Raw genomic sequence first — 24,986 nt, 5'->3', positions numbered from 1 at the left:
ATCCAACGTAGGCAATCCTGTGGAGTTGGACTGGGGAAGACAAACAGAAACCACGACCAACTGGAACTGACAGAAGAGACTAGAAACAGGAACGACATAAGACACAAAACAAGATGAACTGGCACTTGTCAGCATATACAAGGAGACTAAAATAGGGAGAGAAATCAAACAGGTTAAATGTTTGGCATGTGAGACAGATTCACTTATAATGGGAAAACAAGGAGGCGGGAATGACGCAAGCTGAGAGACACGTGCCAATACAGAAACAAAACTGACACAGACACCCGAATGGCATGAGCGCACATCACCAATACAATAAGGCAATATACACTCATGCCAACCAACAGACAAGACGAGAGAATGTGTAGCAATGCCAAACAAAGCCTGAGCATACACAGCGAGACAATCACAACAGGCGACACAACGAGACAGGACACATGTGTGTGAGTTTAGCCACACACAAACCCGACACCTCAGACCGAAGTGACCGAACCTCAGCACAACGTGAAGACAGCTCACGACCTGGGCACACAGCGTGAAGCAAGTGCAACGTGTGTCAACGGTCGCAAGAGACATGAGTGCATGCCGCCAAGATGGCAGATGCGCAATGCATTCACGCCAGTAATAGACAGAACATGGAGCATGAACGTCCGAATCCCGACACCAACTGAAACTGAACCAGACAGGGATGTAAGGATCCAGTCACCATGCCCCAAATATGAAATATGAGACCAACAGAAGAGCGCACAGCAGGGAAATAGCAACTGAAGCCATTCGCTCATACAAAAACAAACACAAGACAGACATTGGATGATGATTCCACAGTCCTGACACACAAAATGATAAGAGCATTTACATTTTTTGGGTGAACTATCCCTTTAATACATGATTCTTGTCTTGTTTCTGGTTTCTGCCTACGAGTGACAGGACCATGACAAAATGATAAGAGCATTTACATTTTTTGGGTGAACTATCCCTTTAATACATGATTCTTGTCTTGTTTCTGGTTTCTGCCTACGAGTGACAGGACCATGACAAAATGATAAGAGCATTTACATTTTTTGGGTGAACTATCCCTTTAATACATGATTCTTGTCTTGTTTCTGGTTTCTGCCTATGAGTGACAGGACCATGACAAAATGATAAGAGCATTTAAATTATTTGGGTGAACTATCCCTTTAATACATGATTCTGGTCTTGTTTCTTTTTTCTGCCTACGAGTGACAGGACCGTGACAAAATTATAAGAGCATTAAATGTTTTGGTGAACTATACTTTTAATACATGTTTCTGGTCTTGTTTCTGGTTTCTGCCTACGATTCATCTGTGCATGTTATTCTAAAGCAAAAACAAATGTTTGTGTTCATAATCTTTCATCAAAATGTAATACATTTCTCTACATCTAAGAAGTCCGTATTGTTGACCCCTCCCCTCCTAACACCTGTCATATTGAGATCACGTTTCATAATCCATTATATTCCCTTTAGATATAACGAAAGGGGCATTCATTAGTTCTCTTACTGGCGTTAGCATTGCTCTTCTTCGAGTTCTTTTAGTACAAATAGACAGTGATGTTAGATGCTGTACTGCTATCTATCGATGTGGATAAGCATGATCGTCTCTGCTGCACCTGCCAGCTTTGTAATATCATTTGCATCTGGAAAATGTAGGAGTTTGAGGCCATTTCTAAAGTTATTTATTACCACTATAATATAATTGCTTTGCCCACTAAACAAATGTTAGACTTCAAGTGAACAATCTTCTACAGTTAAGGACAGATTATTATTGTCCCTCGTATCAATTTGGAGATGGACTACGTTTCATGTTATTTCTAAAGACAGTTATTAGAGAACTGCTTAGCGTGAAATAAACCTCAGTTATTTAGCGATACAGAATGTTATGGTACAGGAAAGAATAGAGTTGTTTTTGATGATAAAATGTAGCATGTCCATAAATACTTGTTTTGTTTCCAAGCAAACCAACATCATGGTTTACTCAAAATCAACAACAATCGCTGTGCCAATTTTGTGTCCAAATTGTCCAATACGTTGACTATACACGTAATTTAGTTTTCTGTAAATTCCACTGATACTATTTTAGAGAGTGGTCTAAACAATGAATAATGTCTAACTGCGCTAAGCATAGATACACGTATCTACTAAGATTTTCTTCTTCGACGTTTAGTGAAACACAGCGGACCATGTTATTTCAACATGGTGAAACACACTGAAGGGGGGACACGCACCATGTAAAAAATAACACTTTTTATAGAAAACTATTATGAGTAAAGTCATCTCATGTGAGTGTACACATTCAGATCACTCTTCACAAAAACACAATTTATTTGTTAATGTGTAAAACATTTTAAATTAGCCCCAAATTATTGAATGCACCTTTAAGTCCCACCCTTCATGTAATATTGTGTAGAATATAATTTTTCACTCTGTAATATGCCACATTACGGAAGTAATATAGGTTGCGAACACCACTTCTTGTTGACTTAAATAAGGGATAGTTCATCCAAAAAGTGAAGATTCTGTCACTCACTCTCATGTCGTGCCAATTCCTTAAGGTCTATGGGACAGTTTTAGGTTCCACTATACTATTTTCAAAGGTTGGACAGTTAATACCACCTGTTGGTGGAACCTCCTTACTGCAAATGCAAATTGTCCTTCGAATTGGCACTCTCATGAAAATTATTGAAGGCGTTGTGCATGGTTGTTTTGCATTTGCGCAGTCATAAAAATAGAGCCCTTAAAGTCTTTTAGAAATGCTTTAGCCAATAGTTCCACAAATGTTACACTTACTCAAGAAGATTTGGTGTTGTTTTTTTGCAAAAGATTTCTCCCGGGGACCATAACCCCCAAGTAAGTGAGGGTAGGCTACCCTTTTTTACTGGGTCAGGTTTCTGTGCGTTCACTGAGATGTGCCCCTGGGTGTTCCACATTCACAAACGAGAGAATATGGGTTTGGTCTGACATGAGGGTGAGTTAATAATAACAGAATTTCATTTTTTTTGGGTGAACTATCTCTTTAAACAAAACAGAAGACATTCTTATCTTGACATAGAAACGCTATAGCAATCCTCCAAATACTTAGCAGTTGAAGCAATATTTCTCTTTCAACTTGTACCTGAATGGATCTAGGTGGGAAAGCAGGAAACACAATCTCAGGTGATTTGGAAAGAAGGCAACAGAGCTCCCAAGATTCTGTGTAATTCTTTCCCCAGGTAGTTTATCTGTCAGTGAAACTGGGAGGTTTCTTTTGGACCATAAATTGAATTGAATTTTTTTTTCTTGTAGAAAACTTTCCAAGTCTTTTTATTTATTTTTATTTTTACCATAAATCTCCACCTTTGACCAGCCCAACCAGTAGGTGGCTGAATGTGAACGCGAAAGTCACTTCCACACCAGAATGTGGAAGTGAAAGGGAAAGTGTAGATTTTCAGTAAAAAAGGACTTAAATATTGATCTGTTTCTCAGCCACACCTATCATATCACTTCTGAAGATATGGATTAATTGGGATAGTTCATCCAAAAATGAAAATTCTCTAATCATTCATTCACCCTCATGCCATCTTAAATGTGTATTATTTTATTTTTTTCTACAGAACACAAATTAAGATTTTTAGAAGAATGACAGGAAGATTGCACATTAAACTGGGATAGAAAAAATATATAAAAATTACACACATGACCTTTAAAAATGCATATCTCAGCCTCTATTTTTACTTAATTTTCCATTTTGATATGATCAAATCTGAATTTTACATTACACTTTTGTGAATGACAGTGAAAAATTACCCTTAATACAGTGCTGATGAAAATGGTCAGATTTTAGCATTTTTAAAAGAGTTAGGACTAAAGAGAGCATTAAAATTAGTCAGTCGGTTGTGCTCTAAATGGGCCATTAATGTATTGAAGGCAAAATCGTAATATGACCATAATTCACCTTTTTCCAGCCACTGAAAAAGCCACTTGCGGTCTTTAAGGTAATAATTTAGCAACTCTCTTAATGCCCTAATCACATCTCTATATTTTCTCTCCTCCATGCTGTACTGCAACTTATTATCTCTCTTTTAAGATTGCTGAGTGAGTGGAAGAGCAGCTTCACAGTGGACTGAGCAAAGCCAAAGATTTTCCTATAATACATCCACCTCTCTCACGCTCTTTTATTTCACAGTCGGTGGAAAGTCCCCTGAAAGATTTCAGAAAAATCCCTAAGCGCGCGCACACACACACATACACACACACCACTACAAGCAGCAGTCTATGGATGTTAGAGGTTAGTATAGATGGTTACTATATTCTGTCATTTTTGTATATGTGTGTGCAAGTACATGAAGCCAGAGACCAATTGACAGTGAAAAATGGTCCCCATGAGTTATTCCCTGGAGTCTTATTACCTTTGTGTGTGGTGTGACTAAGAGAGGTTGGAGTGCGGCATGGTGAACAGTTTTGTGGGGTTCTCTGCTTCACACAAACCTTGTCTTCTTAAATTCACCCCAGAGTGGAGAGAAACAATCTATAAACATATTGGCATTAAAACAATGCCACAAAAATTCATCTGTCAGGAAGTTGCAGGGTGGATTTATTATTTAAAAATAAATAAATAAATACAAATTTTTGCCAAGGCATGAAACATATTTTCCTCATAGAATCATGTTACCATAACTACATTTTTGCTAATGTTACATGCCTCGTTGTAACTATCCCTGCACTTTCCCAGTGAAACGAGGCACTATAACTACAATTACTTTCATTCCCTTTCACACGTATAACAAGCAAAATACAGATTATCTGTTCATAAACAATTACTTTCCCCTTTTTCATCAGTGCATGACTTGTAAGTTGGTACATTTAAACTTTTGCATTACATAACCTTCTACGTTTACAAGCTTGTTTAAACACAGTCAAAAGGTGCAGTTACTCATTTTGAGTCCATATACACACACACACACACACACACAAAAGAACATGCAGGTTTCCAATTTCTTTTTTTTTTTTTTTAAAAAACACTATTGTAACACAATAATTGTTAATAATATAAAGAGGTCAGCTCTGGGATGAAAAGAATTACCAGTAAACACAAGCAATGAGGATATTTGGTACCAAAGAAAGTGCAGGATACCAAATAAATTGAGGTATAACATCATATTTACAAGTCATTTCTAACAATAGGTTAAGTGGTAATAATTTAGAGTAAAGCTCTGGAGTAGACTATACCATTATAACTGCAATGCTGACCAGTGGCACAAGGATTTACAAGCTCTATTTAACACTAGAATAACAGTTAAGCACTGTGACGGAATGAAAGTAGAATTTTTGGTACTAGTTAATGTGCAATATGAAGTATCAGAGGTATGAAATAGGATTTACAAACTATAATAGAATTGTTCAGCACTGACGGAATGAAATAAGCCAATACTAAAGTCACGGTAAGTAGAATATTTGATACCAGATAATATGCAGATATCAAGTATTAGATGTATAATCTAGGATTTACAAGCTATATTTAAAAATAGAATAGTTAAGCACTGTAACAATGAAATAAGCAGCAAATTGTATATGAAATAATTGAGATCTTTGGTATCAAGGAATGTGCAGGATAACAGGTATAATATACATTTTGACATTCAACTTACACATGACAACAAGTGGGAATAAATATAATTAACAGCAGAAAATCTGGCTGTAGAGAACACAGCCAATCAGAATGTCTGGCGAGGTTGTGGACTGCGTGGCGTAGTGGGCTAAGAATCACCGGTTTTCCCCGACCTCCAGAATGAGGCAGTGCAAATTGGCATATCTTCAGTGATTCCTCGTGCGCCTGTATAAAAGGACAAACCGTCCCATATTCATCCAAGGAGCTGCCCTCAAAGCAGGGTCACGAGAGAAAAAAAAAAAAAAAGACAAATTTCCACAGTGAACAGTGTGGATTGGGTGAGTGTAGTCTGACACTTTTAGCAGGCTTTTTTAGGGGTCTTGATGTTACTGACTGCAGGATAAAGAAAGGGTTCCAGTTGTCAGTGATGCTGGGGTGTCAGTAGTCAGCCTAGGTTTAAGGGGTCGGCTGTGGGTCCCTCTCAGCTGTGTGGCGCCTTTTTCCACCTTCATGTTCAGATGCTCCTTTCAGGTAACGCGTAACGTTAACCTGGATCGCCTCATCAGTGGCATCCTGGGTTGCCGGGTTCTTCCGGATGGCTCCTGTAGAAAATAAAGATCTGTCATTCCATTTGAATGGCATAAGGTCATACACATGTACTTAAATATAAAAAAAATATCCAACTTACTTTGAACAATGGTCTTCAGGAACATGTCTCTAAAACATGCTTTATCCCCTACACCAGTCCAGGTTGTATTGATGGAAAGTTGATTAGAGAAGATACTCTGAAGCATTCACACACGGTTGTCTTTAGGTCCCTCCCACATTTGATTGCCAAAAACCAAAGCTGAAAATACAAAAAAAACATGTTACAAATTACATTTCTCTGAAGCTTCTCATAAATTTAAAATGTGACAGGCTGTGGATTCGGACTGTAGAATATGCAGTGTACGATCTTAATTTTACTTTTTAGATTACCCTATACCGTTATAAACGAAATCGGCACACTTACAAATCGTTGCTGGAGCTCTTTATCCTGCCTCAAACTGTTGTCAAGCAATGCCAAATCTTCCTGGGTGTCTAGGGGGGAGTAACAGATTCCCTGGCAGGGATAACTCTCCAACCGACACATTGGCACTGAAACGTTGCAGCATAGCATTTTGTCGTCCATGCTACGCACAACATCGCCAAATTCCAAGACGTCGCAGCATTAGGGTTTGATCTGCACCTACAGGGGTTCCCAGAATAAAAGAATAAAGTAGTCAGTCCTGGTCCTTCAACTACTAAACTATGACATTTATATCTAGGTCTACTACATGTACAGGTGGCCCCAGTGGGAATTAAACCAACAACCACAGGTGTTGTTTGCAAGTTGTACCTGATTGCCCAGTGTGAGCAAATGTCTTCAACATTGTCCCAACTTGCTTCACCTGCTCTTGAAGTGAGCAGCTGTCATCTGGGAAGTAACAATATATTGATTAGCAATACACTAAATATAATAGTAATATAATATAACCACAATTATCATACCAGTAACTTTCCCTGTAATTTCTATCCACAGTATGTTATGCATGGCATACAAGTTCATAATGAAGAACCCTTATGATAACATCAATTTCATTTTTTTTCTTTGAAGCAGAATATTTGTTTGTAAAAGGGAGGAAAAAGAAAATAAAGAAATATTGGTATACAGATTTTGGTTGATATATCATACTGTACAGTGAAATGTGCTATTGTTATATCCCTACTCACCTGAAGGACGGATAGATCAGGCAAATCTCCAGTCAGGCCTTTGTAGAGTGTGTGCTCCTGCATATCCACAGGTATTTTAATTCAAACATGCAACATATTGTAATAAATCTACAATATTCAGCCTTTACCTTACACCCTTGGTTGTTGCTCTACACTTTTATTATATTAAATACTTATTTATATAGCTTGCTCACTGTATAATCATGATAGCCTAATACTTATAACACAAGATTGCATCTTAAACGAATGACTGAGTTGAAAACTTGAATAAGAACGCATTTTACACAGAGGGACCAGCTAGGGAAACTTACCTGCTTACAATAACTGTTTTCATTTGAGTTACATTAATCATGAATAACCTTAGCCGAGTCCCCAGGAACATCGGGCTATTAAAGTAACAAGCCTATAACTGCGGTCTTATTAATTCTAGCTTCACCATACACTCAAACTGTGAGGTTTATCTGCTTTCCTTATGGACCTGCTTTCCTTATGGACCTGAAGCACAATGCCCTGACAGTGACTTCACCGGTGTCCTGATCTTTATTAGAAACTGAGAGGAGACCAAGTTAATATAATTGATATCACAATTATCACAAAAATTAACAAACAGTCTGCTTTAAAACTAAGAAAAAACAAGCTTCTATACTAACGTTACATTAAAAATGAACACGTGGCGAACTAGCTTAGCCGCTATATAAGCCGGCACACCACATTAGATTAAAATACTTACCCTTGTAGTTGTGCAGATAACTCGATATGTAGAGTTTAAAGCCCTTGTCCCTCTTGCTTGTCGGAGCAGGGGATCAGGCATCAACAATGCGATGAACATCGCTGATGCGTATTTTCGGAAGATTCTGGAGACATCGAGTAAAAACCGACATTTTGGGCGACGCGCAAGTAAACCGGAAACAGATATGGCGACAGCGGAACTTCACAGTTCAGTCTTTGTAATGTGTTTTAGCAATACATTTTTAACATTTATAATGCGTTTAGATTTTTTTTATTGCCTTTACAGGGACTTTAACACTTTCTTAAACATTTGTACAGGTCATAATTCAAAACCTGTAAAAGGTAAAATAACAAAAAAAATCGAGGTTGGAAAAAATGTAGACATAAACGAAATTTCTGCGCAACTGTGAAACCAGAGGATAATTTCGCTTTTTCATTGAGTTTATCCTTCACGTCAAAACAGGGATTTTCATGTTTATGATAGATATCACCATGGTTGCAAATTAATAAAACAAATTAAAGTATACCCGATATTTTGGCCATGTTGCAGATGTCTTTCACTGTTCACTGATAGTCAGGCATTTGTGAAAAGTCTAACTTCATCAATTTATTCTGCTAAATTGTTCATACCATGAATTAAATATCTATTTTAAAACCTAATCAGAATCATAAAGATATTTATTGCCAAGTAAGTTTTACAAAAGGAATTATTTTTGGTTTATTGGTGCATGTCTCAAATGCGTAGCAATCAAAGAAATGTAAACAATTTTCAAGTGCATAAAATAATTCAATATATTTTACAAATATTACTGTATAATCGCTTCAGAGTTTCAAAGTAATTTAAATGTCATTTCCTAAACCTTACCTTATCATGGAATCAAGAGTCAAGCCTCCGTTATAAACCCTAATGGCTTTGGAGCAAAAAATAATAATAGCCAACATGGCTGGTCGATTTTGAGAGTAGAAATCCTTGTATTTCAATGTGGCTTGCCGCCAGCCGCCCGCCGTCGATCAGCCGGAGGCAAAAGCCAGAGAAAATGAAGCGGGTGGCCCGCATGTCGCAAGAAATGGGAGTGACGAATTCGGCGGCAAACGCTTCATCCCTGCCAGTGGGACGCACCTATAGCCGACAGCTTAGGGACGGCGGCAAAAAGAAGCCGTGCGGATATTTTTTGCTATCTGGGTCAGAGCACGTGAGTCAACACATTAGCTGAGAGTGTCAAAAAAGCACCGTAAAATCATGTGGTTGCTTTGGCAGTTGTGTTTCTCACGTCACATTTTCCTTTTGTAATGCTATACTTAAAGTTTAGGTTTAAAGTATGGAGATAAGTATGGTTGATCTTAATCTGTTTGGTAGAAAAATACAAATGCTTTTGATTTGTTTTTAGTGCTGCACACTGGACATTTAATCTCAGAACTGTCTCGATAGGTGTAATGAACCACGTCACATAATTTTGCAAAAATGTCACAACAGTTGCATAATTTTCAGTAGTTCAGGCTGGGTATATCTGTAGCAAAAAATATCAAAACAAATTAGTAGTATTCTAAATGTAAGTAAGTGGCATTGAAATGTCATACTGAATTAGCATATGTATATTTGATGCAAATGGATGTGATGCACTCAAGCGATGAACGATAAAAGCTATCTCTTCCATGTTAATTGGAATTGTTGTTCTTACAAACTGTGACTGTGACACAATGTTTTGTTAATCGCTTGGTATCGTTTTGGTTTCTGTAGTAACCTCCATTCCCTGATGGAGGAATGAGATGTTGTGCCGATGTAGTGACTCTAGGAGTCACTCTTGGGAGCCCAAAACACCTCTGATCTTTGAGAAAAGGCCAATGGGAATTGGCAAGTGGAATTTGCATGCCACTCCCTGGACATACGGGTATAAAAAGAGGTGGCTCACAACCACTCATTCAGGTTTTGCACTGAGGAGCCGAGACAGGGTCCCGGCCATTCAGCGGGTAGCTCAGCATTGTGGCAAGAGGGATTCAAAGTCTATTTCCCTCCATCAGGGAACGGAGGTTACGGCAGTAGCCAAGACATTCCCTATCTGTCACTCACTCAACTTTGTGTTCATGTAATGACACTAGGGGTCCCTATACGAAATGCCACAACCAGCTGAACTGTGTTATGTGGACTGGCAGTGCAGGTGCAGGCAGACCACTGCGAGTGCACCCGGCCCCAACGTAAACTTCCCCAATGCCCCACGAGTGTCTTACGGCCCCTCGCACCCCGGGACAAACCAAACTCATAGTGGGGACAGGCTGCGCCAGCCGAGGCATATTCTCTCTTCTTTCTCCCACAAAAATGGAAAATAATTCAGCTGGGGCCATATGCATCCATGTTAGTGGGGACACCCTGCCCGAAGTGGAGGTAGCACTTGGAAAATATGTCATATGGACTTACCGACCGGCAGTAGGTGGAAACATGTGGAAGAAGTCCTTACGGTACGTCCATCCGGAGGGGAGGATCTCTACACGCTGACTGGAGCAGAGTGTTACCCCAGTACAGGGCATACTAGTGCTTGTACTGAGCCTGCATCAAATTTCTCTGCCAAATTTGCCTGCAACAGAGCTGTGGAGGAAAGACATCCATCCATCTCGTGAACTTGCATGGGTGAAAAATGCGCACATCTTCCCATCCGGGAGGGGAAAGGCTCTGTACGCAAGCGGTACACCCGGTCAGCTGCCCCGCACACTTACCTGTTCGTACCTTACAACACACGAGACAAAACCGGCTCAACCCAGAGATTATAAAATCTTACGAAGGTATTGGGTGTTGCCCAGAAAGGTGCCGTTGGTCAAGGCCCAGGAGGCCGCCACACTCCTAGTGGTGTGTGATCGTAGTCCCAAAGGGGGCCAACCTCCTTTGGGACAACCTCAACTTCCTTGCGCCTCTAAGGAACCTGATGATCAGGTCATAAGAGGAGGTCCTCCCTCAGAGGAACTTGCCAGTTCCCCTCAGGGGAACTCGCTGTCGCGAGGAGCGTGAGCTCCAAGAACCAAGTCTGGGTGGGCCAGTAGGGCGCCACCAGGACGACCTGTTCCTCATCCTCCCTGACCTTGCACAAAGTCCCCCAGTAAGTCTTGCAGGCTTACTGGGGGAAATGCATACTTACGCAGCCCCTGGGGCCAGCTGTGTACCAGAGTGTACTAGTGTGTACCAGTGTAAGGGAAGCCTCGGCCATGGAGTACCAAAGCAAACAGGTCTACCTGTGCTTCGCAGAATCGACTCCAAATCAGCTGGACCACCTTGGAGTGGAGTCTCCACTCTCCCCTGAGTGTAACCTGCCACGACAGCAAGTCCGCTGCGTGGTTGAGGTCATCCGGGAGTGAGTGGCCTGCAACTAATTCAGTCATTGCTGACTCCAGTGGAGGAGACAGCAGGTGAGTTGCGACATGCGACGCGAATGTAAGCCGCCTTAGCGGTTAATATATGCTTCCATCACCTTGTTGGTCAGGTCCAAGGCGGCTTACACTCGTGTCGCATGTCACAACTCGCCCACCGTCTCCTTTGATTCAGGCAGTTGCTTGCCCTGGATCAACGGCTGAAGCCTCCCCAGGGCCAGCAATACCACCAGCAACTAGAGGCAGTTGATATGCCAACGCAAGAGCATGAACCATCTATGAATATTGTCTCAGCATGGCTGTAGCCCATACATGTGAGGAAGCGATCGTGGCTGTCAGAGGCGGAGAGGTAATGACCGCAACCAGGAACTATACACAGACGGAAAATAGACACTCTCACTTTCCTTTTAGAGGAAAATACTCTTTTAGAATATACTCTCTCTTTTTAGCAGTCGAAGCACCCATGGGCGTTTTCTGCACTTATCCATGCATGAGGGGGAGAAACCACTGAAATGTGGTGTATATCCAACAGGTGAATGGAACGGCAGTGGAATTCAATGAATGAACACCGCTCGTCTCCGAAGAAATAAATCTGGATTAGTGATTGTGAGCCAGCTCCTTTTATAACTTTCTTTTATATCCGGGTAGTGGCATACAAATTAAATGCGCCAATTCCCATGGGCCTTTGCAACCTGAACTTGTTCAACATGTTAAATCTTTGTGAAACAGCGTAACAAATGAAACAGAACGCAGGTGTTTCGACGTGCATTTTTGAGACCTTACGCTATTTTGAATTTGTCACAATGTCTAAAAATTTGCCAGTCCTGCGTGAGACACTGAAGAAACAGCGAGACGCGATGCAGCAGTCAAGGATGTTCATCCAGTGCGTGTTTACATAGAAAAACAATGTAAAAACAGGGCAGATAAAGGAACGGCCCCTAAATCATGGGCAAAACAAGTTCGAAAGTCCTGTATATTTTTTCATAAATTACAAGCCTGAACCCAAAGTCATACTTGAAAAACTGACCCAAGCCTGGCCTACCTCTAACGTGAACCACTCTAAGAGCACTGTCAACAGTGTATTCGCACGTGTACCCAAAACAACATGTCACCTCTCAAGCCTTTTTTTTGCAGGGCCCCATGCAATTGCATGGTGGTTAAAACCACTTCTGTTCAAGTTTACATGTTCATTCATTTCATGTGATGTAAGTTGTTCCATACATGTTGTGGATATTTTGATGAATCTCATGTATAAATAAGATGCGTTTGAATAAGGTGTTTATTCCATTTTAAAGCGGTTCATTTTTCTAGTGTTAACGCGTTCAACTCACAGCTCAAGCGGAGAAATGCTCAATATACTGGATTAATGGATTAGATGAATCCATATCTAAAATCTCCTGCTATTTACAAATGATCAATATGTTTCTTCTGTTTGTATCTTGGACTATTAATATCTTGCAGTATAATTTTTTGATCATCATATTTTCGTCAACAGTATGCTTTAATAAAATCACTTAATTATCGTCATGATGCGCCTTTTTCTTCTCATCTTTTTGATTTCGTCAACGATAACGAAGATGAGATGAAAAAGGAGGATCATGATGTTAATTAAACGTTTTTGTCACTGATTTTGTTGACGAGATTAACACAACGTAATGAAAAAATTAAAAGTACAAAAATAAAAATACAATTGATTCATTCATAATATGTAAATAATAGTGTTGTTTATCATCATCAAAACAAGTAATATTTCATTATTAAATGTTTAATCGTATAACATAATTATATCAACATGAAAATTGCAGGTTATTACTCCAGCTCTGAATATCTTCCAGCCATGATCACACACAGGTGATGCAAGCTCTAAGGAAATCTAAAATACCGTAAACTCAAATCATGAGATTCATCCACCAGAGGAGCAGTGATGAAACATGATTGACGTTAATTATCCTTCCGCAAATTGCTTGCGATTTTACATTTCAACCACATATGTCGCTAGAGAGCGCAACGTTACGTTGTGCAGCTTTAAACTATATTCAATGAAACAAGTTTTATATTAAATATCAATTACAGTATTCCCTGTTTGATGTAACTGCATCGATTAGCGAAGCATTTTCATGTTCAGCATGGACAGACAAATTGCTTGTCACAGCAAACGTACTGCATCGTGCCTGGTTAGGATATGGTGTTATAGGCTGAAATGGCCATCTTCTACAATCAGCTAAGAAGTTTATCCAAGGTCCTTGAGTCAGTTTACATGTGAATTTGCATGTGTGTTCAGGTTTGTGTGCACTCATGAATAAGAATGTGCGTAGCTGACCCGCATCAATCAGCGCAGGTGTAAATAAAGAGAGCAATCTTCTCCCCCCTTCTCCCTTTCCCCCAGCCATTCCTTGAGCTGCTATCTTTTTGCTAGTCTCTTTATAGAAGTCAGTATTGCAGTATTTGTGCTCAAAAACTCATGGGTTAGTTCTGGTGGTTTTATTTTTCTTTTTATCATTATTTATTATTTTGTAATTGTATTAGTTTATTGTTTGCACTGAGTTCTTAGCCAATCGTGATACTTATTCTAATTTAAGGTAAATGCTATCCTTTTATTAGTTGACACTTCTTCAGCCTCAGACTCTTCCTTTCCTATTTGCTCCCAGAACTAGCATTTGCTTGCTTATATTGCACTATGTGTCCTCAACCAGCATATTTAATGGATACACCACTCTAAGTCCTGCATTACCTTGATTTTTCCACAGTTAAGAGGTTGTTAGGCACAACAGACAGCGGAATGTGGCAAAACCCCTTTAAAAATGTTTACAGTTCATAAGCCTTACTGTATGCTAAGAAAATTAGCAGCTTGGTACATTAATATAAAGAATAACTCAATATGGTCACAGGTGTGCATATTGTGGCTATTTTACAATGTCTTTGAATGTGGCTTATCTAATCAGAATTTAAAGTTCAAACTGTGCATTATAGAAGATGTATAACAAATATGTTTTAATAAATCATAATTATTTATTTTATTTATTTACTTTTTGGTGGCATAACTAGCAATGAAAGAATACTGAAAGAATATTCACCAGAAATGTTTTGGAATTGAAGTGTTGGGGGGGCTGAATCACCACCTCCTCTTCATCAATACATATATAGCATTTGAGTGAATTAAATATAAACTGATCAGCATTTAACCTTCGTTCGTTCATTGAATGGTTTCATTGAATTTAATCAGTTAATTATGTATGCATCATTATAACATACACATCATATTCTTGTAAGCAAATTATTAATTATTAAAGTCTATTAATATATGTTCTCTCTGTTTTAAGTTCCAACAGGAAAAGGCCAGTCTCCAACAGAAGCTTTGTAGTATAAAACCTTGAATAGGAGAAGGTGTGTGTGTGTGTTTCTCCAAGTAATTCTGTTTGAGGAGTCCAGTGGAGTTAGAATAGCAGTCTAGAGGTGGCCAACTGTACATCAGAGACCTATGGATGACCATAAAGGGAGGAATGTCCATGGCCGACGACCAGACTCGGACCATTGGAGCCTATATACAGAACTAAAGTATTATGTAAATAGTCAATGAGAAAAACAACGTACAAGATGATTATTTTCAGAAGTGTTCTATAGTTATCTATGTTTGTAACCAATCAGAATCCTACAAGACTATAGCATTGGCATCAAATTGATGCTGTATCTGACTGTAAATTGATGTTTTTGTTCCTGAGTTCAATTAAAAATTTTGCATGGGTTTCCCCTGTCTACGAACTCAGAGGCTTTTGTAATGCTGATTTCTGCATTTGATTTTTCAAACAACTTTCTTCAGTAAAAACTTCAACTAATTGATTGAAATCTTGACTCCTGGTCTTCATTCCAAGCCTACTGTTCTACGGGCCCAAGCTGTATTACCCTACAGAATAATGAATACAGTGCCAAAAGGTGATACATTAGGAAACAGAGATCCAAACATGACACCCTGACACAATATTTTACATGATGCAAATATCTGTAGTGTAAAAATAAACCACAGAATGCCACAAATCAATAATTCTGAGGGCACTAACCATTATAAAAATCTCTAGCTATCACACTGCTATTATATGTTGCATGTGCACTATCACAGCACAGACGCCCATGTCAGAGCCTTTCATATCTTGCTGTGATAAGGCCTGACATATCCTCATAGCAGTGTGACAGCAACACAGCCAAGTGTTGGGAAAACTGTGAGAAAATACTTTAAATACAGACAGTCTGTGATTCCAGCACCTATGAGGGGTGGTGGTTTGTTTACAGTTTATGACTTAAATGTAAGCTCAGTGCCACACCATCTCAACCCCACTCCACCGTTGACTTGCTCTGATGACATACCAGGGAAACCATTTATTTTATTTTCAGTCTGAAATCAAGGCCAATATTGCTGATATCAATACAAATACTGATTTGTATATTCAATTTAAAATGTTTGTGATTAATTAGACAAATATGGGTATTTATAGCATTATGACATTATATTTTAATATTTAAAAGGCCTAACCAGCTAATTATCAGCCTTATCAATCTATTGTATAGTACACCCAAAAATGAAAATTTCTGCAACAGGTCAATCCTTTTGATTTCTTTGAAATAGAGAAAGATAGGATTGATATTTCGTAATAGGATATATATTTTTTTATATAGAGGATACAACGTCAGTATCAATAGTTTAAGATCGATCAGCCCATTCCTTACATCTGACACAACAGGCAAGTGTTTCTTTGGGTTTTATCTGACACTATAACTCTCATCATGGCAATATATTTAAGATAAAGAGAGAGAGAGAAAGAGAGAGAGAGAGAGAGCAAGAGAGGCAGAGAAAGAAAGGAAAGAGGCTAAGCGAATTAATCAGGAGAGATAGTTTGATACTGTAATACTGTATATATAAAGCAAAGGAGGGAGGAGAGGAGAGAGGGAGCACAAGAGAAGCACACAACTCATTTTACTTTGAGAGAATGTAATCTATCTGTCCTTTGTTTACCTGTGTGATTTTAGTCTCTTGGGCCTTCTTTATTTCATTCAAGCTTGTATTGTCTTTTATTAAACTATCGTGTCGGCACAGCAAGATATTGGCTTGAGATGATGTTATTATATCTTGGTGTGTGTGTGCACTCATGTGTTACCTCTTCATATGTAAGATGCGCAAAAAAACTGCATGATTTACTTCTCTTGCTTTTGCATTCTCAGTGCCTCAGCATTATTACCAGGACATACATATGCGTGTACTCTCACAGCCTTCATGAATGTCATGGAGTGGTGGTGGTGTAGTGGGTTAAAGCACATAACTGTTAATCAGAAGGTTGCTGGTTCAATCCCAACAGCCACCACCATTGTGTCCTTGAGCAAAGTTACTTTGGATAAAAGCGTCTGCCAAATGCATAAATGTAAATGTAAAATGTCAAAGGCCTTGTTCTTCAAGTATGCATGCATCTTACCCAGAGAGACGTATAAGTGCAGTCAACAAATTTGCATTCACTTTAAATGATTACAGCACTTAAACTTTTCACAGGTGAGTACTACTGTTACTCAAGAGGCCAATTTTTACTCCTTGACTGAGTGTTGACTTGAATGTAAAAGTATAGCCAGTAACCAAACTATTTGCATATACAAGGGAGAGGCTTTATAAAGGCCAGGGTGGCACTATTTCATCCAGTTTAGCAGCTGGTCCACCCATGATAATGACAAAAGAAAACAAATAAAAAGCATTTTGTCACATGTAAAATATTTATAGCTCAAAAACATGTCTTGCCTCATATTTCTGTTGTTTATTGAGTTTCTAAAATGTATGTTTATTTCAAATAGTGTGTGTTTTGGTGGTGGGGGGGCTTGCCCACTTATTCTATTTATACCAAGAATAGGTAATTAGATCATTAGTCAAAACATCAACTGTTACATATCTGTTACATGTCTCTCTGGAACACTTTATTCTGATTGGTGAATCATGTCATTCTGTGGTCTAATATTTTTGTGTATGACCACTAAACTGGAAAACTGAAGCCCAGGTCAGGGAGCAGACAAACTGGTTAATCCAAACTATTGCTGGTTGCATTGAGATATCACACAGGTCACATAAACTACAATGCATAGAGACAGTATCACCTGGATATAGAGACTGTGTCTGTTCCCCGACCTTCCAAACACAATCCCCTCATTAAATAATTTAGAAAACAATTGATCACAGTCAAACTTGAACAAAAATATTAATAAATTGGAGATAAAATCATATAAAGGTAGGGCTAATAAACATTAGATCTCTTTCAACCAAAGCACCAATATTAAATTAAATTAATACATATCATAGTTTGGATGTGCTCTGTTTGAAGCCTGGCTTAAACTAGATGAATATATTAGTTTAAATTAATCTACTCTCTCAGGGTATTGTTATAAACATGAGCCTCATCTGAAGGGACGAGGAGGAGATGTTGTTACAATTTACAGTGAAGTTTATGGTATTACTCAGAGGACAGGATATAAGTTTAAGTCTTTTGAACTAATAATGCTTAATGTGACACCGTCAGATATAAATAAAAAATCTCTTCTAAAAGTCATCTTTTGCCCTTGCTACATTATATGGATCACCCGGACTGTACTCAGATTTCCTTGATCATTTTGCAAATATTTTATCAGATCTAGTAGTTAATGTAGATAGAGCTTTAATTGTTGGTGACTTCAACATTCACATAGATAATGTGTTTCTGGTTTCAGAATTTCTGGTCCAGACCAACGCTCTCAGCAGCCTTGGACATGCTTTGGAAAGACCTTTGGCGCCTGGCCATCAGGAGCGCGATGTCCAGAAGGGCTAAGTATTGGAAAATTACCCAGCGAATGAGGAAAATGCTCTTTTTTTGACAAGTTGGGTACCGGGGTCCAGAAGGCACCCGGTGATGAAGAAGAAGAGGATGAAGAGTTTAGTTACTATTACTTACCTGTTATCCAGCCTCAGCAACCTGTGGAAGAAAGCAGTGACTTACATCATACAGACTTCCCAGTTTTCCAGCTCAGTAAACCTGTAAATTAAGAAAACACATTTAGTCAAGAGATAATTAATGATGAAGCGTCTGAAGTCCTATCAGAAAACATGGCCTAAAAAAGAAAGAAGACAGCCAAAGACATTCACTTTTGACTCTATGGGTGCTCCAGCATGCTACAGTATAGAGCACCCAAACACAATGCCTTACCAGTATGAGCCCATGCTGTATGGAATGCAGAACATGACTCAATGGACCTACCCAGTACAACAGTATCAGCCAATATACCTACTCACATACTGAAGAGACCTTAGATGTATCTCAAAGTAAAGAGACTGATAAAAAGTGCATTAAAAGAAAGATAAGAGACAAAACCATTCTAAACAAATGCCTTTATTGATACTGACTCGATGGCACGAAAGTGAGCACCTTTATGGAGCCTGTGACGTACCTTCCTAGTGGTGTCGCTTAATCACCATCGGCCAATAAATTGGCGTGATTGTATAAGGGCTTCAGACTACGTGACAGTCAGGGTGTGTCCCAATGCGATTACACAGCTCGAGTTCCTACAAAAGTGAAAAACAAGTTCAGAAGGCCTGTATATGTTTTCATAAATTACACACTCAAACCCAAAGTCCTACAGACCCGAACACCGGCAGCTTCGTGAACCTCTCTGAGACCGCAGGCAACAGCATATCTGTGCCTGTACTCAGAACAACATGTCACTCCTCAAGCGGTTTTTGCTAAGCTTTACTACCCGGGGGGTTTGCGTGGTGGTTAAAACTGCTACTGGTCGATGGTATTTGTATACCAGTCAGATGGGCAAGGCTGCCAGGCGTCGCCTTGTGTCAGTGGCCTTTCAGGTGTGAATAGAAGTGTCTTCAGTAAGAGTATGCAAGAGCGCGATTTCCCATACTCAGTGTGTTGTACCTCGTTTCCCTCCTTTTGAACACAGTAATTATATGCATAACTTTACGTTATGTTGAGTAAAAAGCATCTGGAACAGTGATCTGGTCTCTGTAATATCTGTCAGAGCTCAATATACTGTAGCTCTGTGTATTTAGGTACAGTATGTTTCATACAAAAATCTGGTCTAGCTCACAGAGACTAACTGTAATGAGGATGGTTGTCTTATGGTGCATTCACATCATGACGAAATGATGAAGAATTGAGATAAAGCTTGTCATTTAGCTGGTCAATGAAGCGTCAGGCTTGTGCAACAAAACTACATTTTCCATCATTATATGTAGATGCATGAGAATAATAAAACAGATAGACAATTAATTAATCAAACACCTAACGTGCAGCTTTGCTCTTCATTTTGTTGCAAATCTGAAATTGCAAAATGGGTCTGCCCTTTCTGACTAATATCACTCAAACGTATATGACATTATCAAAGTGGATGCCATTTTTACCTTGATTACCTAAATCAAAATCTAAACAAGACATTCTATGCAGTGTATTTGGAGGTCAATAACACTGCTGTTGAGCTGTGCGTTGAAGTCCTGACAGGAGTCATGTGGGAGATGCTCTTTCAAAAGCATCAGTGAGAATAAACTTCCAGATTCAGACCCTAAAGCCTTCATCTTCAAAACTCTGGAAAAAAAAAAGAAGAAGAAAAAATAAATCTCAGAAACAAGGAGAGGAGAAAAAAAGGGGATTTTATTCAAACATGAGGCAAAACAGGTGTTACTACAGATCTAGCCATATCTCTGAATAACAGGAGGTGTAAACAGCACTGACAGAAGCTCACATACAGCTAACATAGTTGTTCATTCCAAGTTTCAATTAAAAACATAACAAACAAGGATTAGACACACTATAACTTTTATAAAAGTGTTCTTAAACTGTCCTATTGTGGGCATGTTTGTGTGGTTTACGAGGACAATTATTTAGGTTACAAACTTGTAATTACAAGGGTATTATGCTATAAATGTGGTTCATGAGGACATTTCTAGTGTACCCATAATTTAAATACCTTAAAATACATATTAAACAATGTTTTATTGAAAATGTAAAAAAGCAGAAAGGTTTTTTGAGGGTTAGGTTTAGGGGTTGTGTTAGGTTTAGGGGATAGAATCTAAAGTTTGTACAGTATAAAAATAATTTTGTCTATGGAAAGTCCTCATAATGATAGGTAGACCAACCTGTGTGTGTGTGTGTTTGTGTGTGTGTTGCCAGTACTCAGGCTGGTTGTGCTTAGTTTAATTCCATATGTGAAAGCTAAGCCAATATTTGAAAGCCTAAACCATGAATGCAACAGATGTTTTCTCAAGATGTGAGATTCACTGATTGGATACTAAAGAACAACACATAACTGAGCCAAATGTAGTCATTTTTAACTCTTTTTTTTTTTGTTTGTTTCATTTGGTAAGATGTTTCGTTGTAAAAATGTAGAACTTGATATGTCAGTCAGGGCATGGCAACCATTATAATTAGGGAGACATGTCCTCCTCACTTAATTACATTTCAGTACGTTTTATTTAATTGTAGTGCAAGCAGGGGTGACATTTGGCAGGTACAGTCCGGAATGCCGTTCCGGCACCTTCAATTCGAAAAGAAAAAAAAAAACGTATTTATCAATCCATTACATATATTGTACTCTCCGATGTGGTTTTTGTTGTTCCAATTAACACATTCTATCTCTGTTTAGAGAGTGTGCTTGTTCAAAAATATTTCAAGTTCATTATGATTCTCTCTAGTCAGTTGTGGACGCTAGTAGATGCTGAATATTCAAGAGAAACACAAGACCACATGGCCCCGCATTCAGAAACGATTTTTCTTTCTGTTTTGTGCCATGGCCGATCTCTGTTTCATAGAAATTGCATAATATGGAATTAACTTCTCACCCTTTTCTTAGATCCACTGATAAGCAGCAGGAATTTTACTTAGTTTATTAAAAAGCTGTATACATATGTATAGGGGTTTTGTATCACTCCGGAATCACTCACATGAAAAGCAACATCAACATTGATCAAAATACCACTCGAGATCAAAAGACCACTCGACCAACACAATGTACAAGGTTTCACTGTTATGTTTGTACTCCAATAAATGTTTATTCATGAATATGCATGATTTGTTATTCCATCGGCATGCCAGCCAATTTGAATAATGAAGAATAACCACTGTCTTACCTGAACCAGTATCATACGTCATCATGTGCTGTGTCAATCGACAATGCCAGAGACCACTTGATATTTTTTTCAAAAGTCCCTGAACATGTTCAAGGAATTGGTCTGATCATCTGAGTCATCTCAGTGCAGCTTGTTTTGAGTTGATCCACTTGATACAACTTGAAGGTTTGTTTCATGAATCAAGCTACTTGTTTATTATTAAAAAAAAATTATAATCTTTTTAGAAATTAAGACCTTTTCTCTACATACACAAAAAATGTAGTATGTTGCTCACAACCACTGATCCAGAGCCAACTTTTCTCAGTCTAAGTTTATGCCGGCTGCTTACGTAATCTCCGTTCTCAGTTCCGTGGAACTGGATTCCACGGAAGCTTTCAGATTTACATTTACATTTCTTTACCAGCAATATTTTGCAGTTTTTAAAACATAAATCTCAGGTGGGCAAAAATAAGATTTTTGTGCTTTCCCCATTGCTGATAATCATGGCTCGTACTTTCTAGAACTACAATACACATCATGCACACACATACTACAAATTCAATGTCTATGCATCACTATTATGCAAGCCTCACACTCTAGAACTACAATGCCCATCATGCACTACGTCTCCTCAAAGTTTGCACAATTTGTTCTTGCAAAACAGGGAAAGAAGTTACCCCCAACACTGTACATAAATAATGACAGACAAATCATTATCTCAGTAAATTTGATGCTGAAAGAACAAAGTTATTCCATGAATTACATACAGGCCTATAAATAAATTCATATTTAGACACCCATATATTTTATTACAATTTTATAAAATACACGGGCGGGTGGAATGAGTGCGACATCACCCGATTTTCGGGTTCCCCTACCTCCGAAATCCCAATTTAAACCCCTGAGCGCAAAGGGAAATATATCCAATCATTCACTTAAGATGAAGAATTTAAGAACTAATGGAAGCCTCTGCCAGCTGGTTTCTTCGGCATTGGGCAGAACTAACTGAAAAGCGGTAAATCCATTGGCTAGCAATCATATGTCACAGTCCCTGTTTTGATTCAGCAAATCAGTTCAGGTGAATGCAGACAACCTGATTAATATTCATGAGAAACAGCCTGCAGGCATTAGCGATAGAGCCACTGAGCTGTTGGCAATATGCAGTCTACCTGAGGCAAGACGTGAGCAAACAGAGTCATCCATCCTTGTATCATTTGTTCATTTCATATTCAATTAGGACTTTAAAATCGGAAAAACAAAAAACAACTTATTTCATTATTTGTTTACAAAACCAATTTTATACAACAAATAATGACTTGTTTTTTGTAATTTTGATTTAATGATCAAGTTAAAAATTGTAAATTGGAAAAATAGCCATGGGACACTGTGCATTATGATTATTTGATTTCACTAATATATGGCTTGAATATTTGATTCCCACATATGGGTGGGCCTGAAACGCCCCGTTCTTCTGATTGGTCAACTTGCACCATCGTCTTCTAAATGCTGTGAGACAGAATGACAATTCTCTGCTGTTTAATTGTTCAGATGAATTCGTCTCAGTTAATTTTAAATTTTGTACTATTTATTCTCCAAAGCTCGCCACATTTATTGCAGCTGAGCTATCTCTCTCATCAAATAGTCAGACACAGTGCCTGCACACAACCGTAAAATGTTCACTGAATACAGACATGGTTTCATCTTCATCATTGACAATCATTGTCACATGGAGAAATCGATAAGAGCGACACACACATACACTCACACGCATGCACACACACACATTATTAAAGCGTTTATGAAGATAAATCCCTCAGATAAATGTATTCAGTTATCCTTCTTCGTGCCACACAGATTGTTTTCTTCTATTATAAGTGAAACCATACAGCGCAGCTGATCAGTTGAGCACTGTTGGTCCACACTGCGCTGGACAATCGGCTGCAGTTGGGTGTGGCATTCGCATTTAGGGTGACCATACGTCACTTTAAAACCAGGGAAAATCACAATTTTACAAGTCATTGGACTTACAGTTGGGACACCTTTTGTCCTAATCATTAGTCTAAGGCAGCTATATTTTTATTGCTTTAAATAAGCGGTTTAAATTGACATCAGTGTTTCGTTTGTTTTTGAAATGAGAAATCATCAAAGAGTATTGAAAGAATCGGTTAAGTTTAATTTTTACATATTGAAAAATTAACAATGCAAGATGGGCTTCAGGGAATATACAGACTTAATGCAGGGTGCATCCAAGACAGCTACAACTGTAAATAACAAATGATAAAAAATTATAATATTAATAATAATAATAATATATTATAACAACAAATACATTGGAGGATATTATTACATTTAATATTTAATATAAGACATTAACTATTTACATGACAGCGAAGAGTACTAATTTCAAGTGCAGATCATTCCGACCTCCATGTTTTTGAATGGGAACAAGGGTAGAATTTACCTACTGGGTCATATACACGGCTGTTCTGTGTGCCTTTTATTATCAGACAAATGTGAAGGCTATGTGTAAATGCTGGTTTTAAATTCAATGGTTGAGCTTTTGAGAGACAAGCATTCATGAACCCTTTAGCATAATTTCCATGATGAGCAAGTCCATCACACCTAAGCTCCCAGATCAGGGTAAAGGTAGTTTTAGATTCGATATTCTCTGTGCAGAGATTCCACTCTTGGCTTGATGTTATGGTATATAAATATAAATGGTAAATAACTATAATACAGAGTACTATACTCAGAACTGTCAGTTGGTGTGGCTTCAGAATAATGACTGAAAATGCACTTTCATTGCTTAGTGTACTTAAGAGGCCATCTGAAAATTCCACTCACTAATAAACACAGGCGGTGTCAGTTGACGTGCAAGTTAAACATAAAACATTAAAAGCACACTTTTACATTACAAAAGTAGTAGGTTGTCAGTTAAAAGACTGAGCTACTGCAATTTAGATTTTTACAGTAAGTCCAATAATGATAAATAAATAAATAATAATTCACAAAATGTTATTTTCACATTTCAAAGATTGCAGTAAGTTCCCAGTTGAAGAAAACACAGAATGTAATGCTCTATGTATATCTGTTACTGACAAGAGTTTTGGCACTGCTCTCTGTGAGGTCAAAATGGTGTCAGATAGGGATCTACAAAATACAACCTGCACATCCCTGCTTTGCGTCTTAACTTGTTTGTACATTTGCTAAGAAGAGAGTTGCAAAGGCATGCATAAACCTGTGTATATAAAGCACCTATTCTCACCTAAGCATTAGACAATGGAAACAATGGACAACAGATGGACTAAACCAATGGACAACAGACGGATGGAAAACAATGGAAAACAGATGGAAACAATGAACAACAGACAAAGTCAACAACAACTACGATGACAAAGACACAGATAAACATCCCTGTGTATCACCAAGAAGAACTATCT

At 38.3% G+C, this 24,986-nt stretch overlaps 1 long non-coding RNA gene across 1 annotated transcript; it reads right to left on the bottom strand.

The window, feature by feature from the left end:
* Positions 1–5,446: 5,446 nt before the first annotated feature.
* LOC127625162 (uncharacterized) lies at positions 5,447–6,751 on the bottom strand. Its single transcript, XR_007968265.1, has 3 exons — positions 6,616–6,751; positions 6,292–6,450; positions 5,447–6,205 (listed from the first exon to the last, which is right to left on the bottom strand). It is a non-coding gene; the product is annotated as an uncharacterized LOC127625162 (long non-coding RNA).
* Positions 6,752–24,986: the final 18,235 nt, after the last annotated feature.

Source organism: Xyrauchen texanus, chromosome 31 (assembly GCF_025860055.1).
Source record: "Xyrauchen texanus isolate HMW12.3.18 chromosome 31, RBS_HiC_50CHRs, whole genome shotgun sequence".
Classification (NCBI taxonomy): Eukaryota; Metazoa; Chordata; class Actinopteri; order Cypriniformes; family Catostomidae; genus Xyrauchen; species Xyrauchen texanus.
Note: the sequence above shows the minus strand (reverse complement) of the source record. Positions and strands in the feature narration are given on the sequence as shown.